Genomic DNA, 6,363 nt, shown 5'->3' on the forward strand with positions numbered 1-6,363 from the left:
TAAATCAGAGAAGAAGAACATAACAAACAAATAAAAGGAGTAGTCGCATGCCATGGAATGAAAATGGCAAGAAAAGAAACATCAGAAATCATCATCGTTGTTACCTTTGAAAAGGATTTCTTCCCCACTAAAGAACATAGTTCTCCTCTGGGAGCCTCAAATCCTGAACCAAGAGTCCAAATCCTGCACATCAGAACTGACATAAAAATATTTGGGTCACCAAAAACCACACCAAAGATCCTTTTAGTTATACTCGTACATGATCTTTTCAATTTTAAAATATTTGTGATACTGTTAGATTTTTATAGAGTTCCATAACAAGAGTATGTAGTCCATATAAGAAAATTGAGATTATGATGAAGAAAGGAGTTTCATAACCTAGTAAATTGAGAATATAAAAATGAGTTTGGAAACCCAACAAATTAAAAATTGAAGGGTTCAAAATTGAACCATTTAGGATTGGACTTGAAATTATTAACATTTATGTGATTAAGGGTATAGTTTGCATACCTTATTCCAAAAATATTCACTTGGGTAATCGTTACGGATTCTCAACATTTCCACCTTCGATCCATCGTCACCGCGAGGAGCACAAGAATCCCATGTGATATTGAAATCATTCTCAACAAAATTCGATCAGCAGTACAACTCCAAAGAAGACAAATCCACAATATTCAGTCATCCTCAGTGATCACGTGGGATGACCTCCACCTTGCTGAGGGATCCCAGTGTTAGCCTTGTATCAAAAAAAAAGAAGAAAATTTAAGTTCTTGAAAGGTACTTTTTTGAGTTTTGTTAGTGAATTTTTCTTCATTTAGAGTATAGAAGATATTCCTCTTGCATGTCGAATGATTGACATTATATGTAAACATCATCCATTCCATAACTACATAATCCCCAAACACGAGAGCAAGATGAGTTGTTAAGTTCTTATTTTTCATTGCAGCCAGTAAAGATAAATAAATAGTGATAAATACGTTGTTTTTAAATCTGAAATTCTGATGAGGTTGGAAAATCCTACTAAGGTAACACTTTTATAAATTAGTTTCTTGAATTGTAAAAAGATGGTTAATTTCATTTTTCATCCAATTAATATGTAATTTGGTCTAGTTCATCTACAACCCTAATATGATTGACAAAGAAACGCTTTTTTATCCGACCCGAGATGTTTCACGTAGTAATATTTTATAATATGATTCAAAACTGAGAAACCTAGATATCTTCCGGTCTAAATGAAGACTTTCGATTGAGTGTGAATCATCACTATTTCAAAAGCAGAATTAAGAAAAAAGAGAGGCTGTGGATTTAAACATTGTAACAACTTTCCACAAACTTAATCTAGTTATGATCAAAATTGTGACAACTTTCCACAAACTTAGACCAACCCATACATGGACACAATTTTTTTAATCCTCAGTACTTTAGTTTACTAAACTTTTTATACTTTTTTAATTGCATCATATATTCATATTTGCAATTTTCAATTAATTATAAAAAAGTATAGTGACGGTTTGGGAGAGCTACACATTTAAGAGATAAAATAGACTAAATATAATAACTATAGGAAAAGTGTCAGGTACAAACAAATTTTATGATGTAAAATGAGAAAAAATTTAGATAATCGGATCATTTCAAAAAATGCATGTCGGAGACCCAAAAATGCATGTTAATAAAAAAATAAAAATGCAAGTCGGAAGTCATTTTATGCATCTATATTTTACATTCATTTTTTTACACATTAGCATGCATTTTTAGCACATAAGCGTGCATTTTTCGCATATAAGCATGCACTCTCAACACATAAACTTGCATTTTGATTAACATGCATTGTGGGTTGACTTGAATGCATTTCAAAAATAAGCATGCGAAGACATATATGTTGAAAATGCATGTTTATTTCTTGAAATGCAATCAAGTTTAGCTGAATATGCGTTTAAAATCAAATGTAAGTTTATGCATTGAAAGTGCATGCTTATGTGAGAAAATACATGCTTATGTGCAAAAAGTGCATGATAATGTGTTAAAACTGCATGTAAAATATACATGCATAAAAGGGCATCCGACATGCATTTTTGTTTACATGTATTTTTGGGCCTCCGACTTGTATTTTTATTGACATGCATTTTGGACCTCCCACACGCATTTTTTAGCCTCCGACTTACATTTTTTTTAGATGATCTGACAATTTAAATTTATTTTCATTTTACACTATAAAATTTATTTGCACCTGATGCTTCTATACATGCAATTTCCGCTAATCTTCCTTGATCTCTTTATCTCCTACTCGTCAAGATGACTTTCACTTTCATGTGATGCCCACTGCAACTCCAACTTTATTTGACCATCTCGAATCCATCTTGATTATTTCCTTGTAAGTACATCTCTCTCAACTTGTAGTGCCATAAATTTTCTCGTAGTTTTAAACTTTTAATATATACTTGTATATATATAAGTAACATAATAAAAAATAGTAATAATATAGATGACTATGACAGTTTTTAGTCGAATAGGCGAGTTTAACTACTCCCTCTCCCTTTCTCCCAATTTATAGTTCTCATTTAGAACTGATACGATTAAAGAGATACGTTTTCTTTCACTTATATCTTCTATTCTATATTATAAATAATTATAAAAAATTTATATTCTTGTAGTGCTTATAAAGACGAATAAAACAAGACCACAGTTGAGTATGTTTTTTCTTATACATTGAAAGAAATAATGAAAATACTCATACATTATGAATAGTGTTGTTTTTACAAATGAGAACTATATTTTGGGACGGAGGGAGTATTAGTTTGACACTTATTTGTCGATTTGTAGGATGAGAGGACGTGCAACTGGAAAAAGGATGCGCAGCTTATCTCACGCCGTCTAACTGATAGTTTTTTTTGTCACCGCCGTTAGTGTTTTGGCGCAAAATTCCATTAAACCAGATATTAAGAAGCAATTACTGGTTGAGTTCCAATCGATCCTTGATGACCCTCTTAACCACCTTGAATCATGGAACTCCTCCAACTCTCCTTGTTAGTTCTTCGGAATCTTGTGTGATCCGGCCACCGGAAAAGTTACAGGAATCTCACTTGATAACCTTCAATTAGCGGGTAATATCTCCTCTTCTCTATCTAATCTTCAAAGCCTCACTTCTCTTAACCTTGCTTATAATTCCTTCACCGGAAATCTATCCCCAGAGCTCAAACATTTGACTCGTCTTCAATACTTAAACCTTACAAAGAATGTTCTGACCGAAAAAATCCCAGATCTGTCAAAACTGGTTAATTTGGAGGTGTTAGATTTGTCTATCTATACTTTCTTTGGAAAATTTCCTGTTTGGGTAGGAAACTTTACTTCACTAGTTATGCTTGGACTTGGTTCCAATGATTTTGAAAAGACGGAGATCCCATCGAGTATAGCGAGGTTGAAAAATCTGACACGTATTTTATTGGGTGACGCCAATTTGAGAGGGGAGTTGCAGAATTGGTTATTTGAGCTCAAAAAGTTGCAAGAGTTAGAACTCCAAAACAATAGGCTTTGTGGAAGAATCCCAAGTTCAATCTCTCAATTGAACAAGCTGACAGATCTTGAGTTGTACTTCAACAGCTTTACAGGCAAGCTACCACAAGAGATCGCAAATCTCACTCTTCTGCGTAACATTGATATATCTAGAAACCAATTCCATGGAAGTCTTCCACCGGATATGGCTCGACTAAAGAGCTTAGAGGTGTTCCATTGCTACGAGAACTACTTTTCCGGCCACTTACCACAATGGTTTGGATACATGATGTCAAACCTTTCTTCTTTCTCAATCTATAGAAACAATTTCTCAGGAGATTTTCCGAAAGAGTTTGGCATGTTTTCACCATTGAGCTTGATTGAGATATCTGAGAATCAGTTTACAGGGGAGTTTCCACCTCATTTGTGTGAAAATGGAAAGCTCGACTTCTTGCTTGCATTGAACAATTGATTGCAAATCTCTTACCATGATTAGGGTTAGCAAGTATCTCATGTACGGGAAGGTTCCCGATGGGTTGTGGGCCATGTCTTACTTAGATCTGTTAGATCTAATTTATAATCGATTTAGTGGAAGGATCACATAGCAAATCAGAATCTCAACCAATCTAAGTCTGAATAATTTGTCAAATAATAGTTTTTCAAGGGCACTTCCACACGAGATAGGTATGTTAAGTCGTTAACTGTTTTTTCTCTTTGATTTATCAAAATTTATATTCAGGCTTTAATACGAATAATGTTTAAGCATGATATCTCAGCAAATTAGAAAGGTTGATTTTGAGCAACAATGACTTTAATGGTGAGATACCCAACTCAATTAGATACCTTAAACAACTATCTAGAATGCAACTGGATGACAACTTTTTCAGTGGATCAATTCCTTCAGAAATAGGAGAATGCACCAACCTTGCCCAAATAAATCTTGCCAAAAACTCTCTTACTGGAAACATACCCAATTTAATTTCCAAGGTGATTTTGCACTCCTTCAAGATCTCAAGGAATAAGGTCTCGGGTTTGATTCTTAAGAGCTTATCAAAACTGAACTTGAGTTAATAGACTTATCTGATAATCTTTTATCAGGGGTAATCCCAGTTGAGCCTTACAAAATAGGTGGCGATATTGGCTTTTTGCACAACCAAGGATTGTGCCTTGATCACAATCTTATTCTGCGTTTTGATTCTAAGATTAAGGAATGTAAAACCGAGCAATCTTCTAAGGGAGGTGATTTTGGGATGATTGTATTATGGTATGCATTCCCTTCAACGGTTGTCCTCTTCGTTATTTGCTTACTAGCTGTACTTAGTATTAGGAGGAGGATATTGCTTTATAGAAAAAAGAGGCAAGATAATATTGATCAAGGGTGGATTTTTAAGATCTTTCATCCTAGATTCAAGATTGGTGTGAGTGATATGCAAAAGCTGAATACATAAAATAATATAAGAAAAGGCGGAGAAGGGATTGTTTACAAGCTCGAATATGTGAAGGAAGATAGTCACAAGCGGTTGCTGTCAAAGTCTTGAATGTAGAAGGAAACAACAAGGAGATTCTCAAGTCCTTGTCCTGGGAAATTGAGATTCTTGATAAAAGCCGTCACAAGAATGTACTCAAGTTGTACACGTACTTCAAGAGAGGAAGATCACATTACTTGGTTTTGGAGTTAATGGAGAGAGGCAATTTATATCAAGCACTTAATCATGGAGCAAATAACGATAGAGTGTTATTGGATATGGATATGAGGTACAAGATTGCAGTTGGGATTGCTCAAGGGATTGCTTATCTCTACCACAATTTCTCACCCTCTATTATCCATACAGACATCAAAACCAACAACAAATTGCTCAATGGGGATTATGAGCCAAAACTTTATGATTTTGGCAATGCCAAGTGTTTAGACATCACCACGAATTCAATCATGCTAATGGGTACTCGCGGATACATGGCACCAGGTCAGATTCCTCCTTTCCATTTATCTATCTAAATCTTGATGAAGTCATGTCTATATAATGGTGAAATTCAAATGGTTGTTTGTGATGTATCAGAGTTGGCATATACAATAAAGGCAACAGAAAAGAGTGATGTTTATAGTTTCAACGTGGTCTTGTTGGAGCTCTTAACATGAAGGAAACCAAGAGAAGAGGAATTTTTTGAAGGAAGAGACATTGTTTCATGGGTGCATGACCTATGATGTAACCCAGACGGTGATGTTCAAGTTATAGATGAAAGATTACATGTAACATTAACAACAAGGGAAATAGATACCATGAAAAAGGTGATGCAAATTGGAATAGAGTGCACTTTGATGGATCCATCGCAACGGCCCTCCATGAGAGACGTTGTCAAAGTGCCTCACTATTGACTTCAATCTTAGGACTAATTAGCTAGATCACTCATGTCTTGATTGATCTTAAAGAAGATCCCTAAACAAGAAAAAAATAGCATGAACAACGATACTTAAAACTATAAAGTTTATACAACTATAGTTTGTATAATTTTCTACTCTAATTCGTTATCTAGGATGCCAGTTCCTTCTTCTTCCTTTTCTTCAAGAATAAAATGTGAGGTGGAGTGGGTAGTTATGTATATAAATGTATAGAGTAAAAAATTTGAGGGGTTATTAAAGTTTGTTGAAGTTATAAAATGGTCACCAAAGTTCAAAACGTTAAAAGTGGTCATGAAACTATGAGAAGTGAACTTCTCTGTTGAAAAAATGGTCACTACCTAGTTTTTGGTGACCATTATTTGTGAAGGAAAGTTCACTTCTCATAGTTTAATGACCACTTTTTAACATTTTGAACTTTGGTGTCCATTTTATAACTTCAACAAACTTTAGTGACCCCTCAAATTTTTGACCCTAAA

General features: G+C 34.4%; 1 pseudogene; it reads left to right on the forward strand.

Moving 5' to 3' along the window:
• The first annotated feature begins 1,001 nt into the window (after positions 1–1,001).
• Positions 1,002–5,863, forward strand: LOC141250981 (uncharacterized; annotated as a pseudogene).
• Positions 5,864–6,363: the final 500 nt, after the last annotated feature.

The sequence above is a fragment of the Phyllobates terribilis genome, unplaced genomic scaffold (genome assembly GCF_046119375.1).
Source record: "Phyllobates terribilis strain yellow unplaced genomic scaffold, ASM4611937v1 Scaffold_6406__1_contigs__length_44739, whole genome shotgun sequence".
Taxonomy (NCBI): Eukaryota; Metazoa; Chordata; class Amphibia; order Anura; family Dendrobatidae; genus Phyllobates; species Phyllobates terribilis.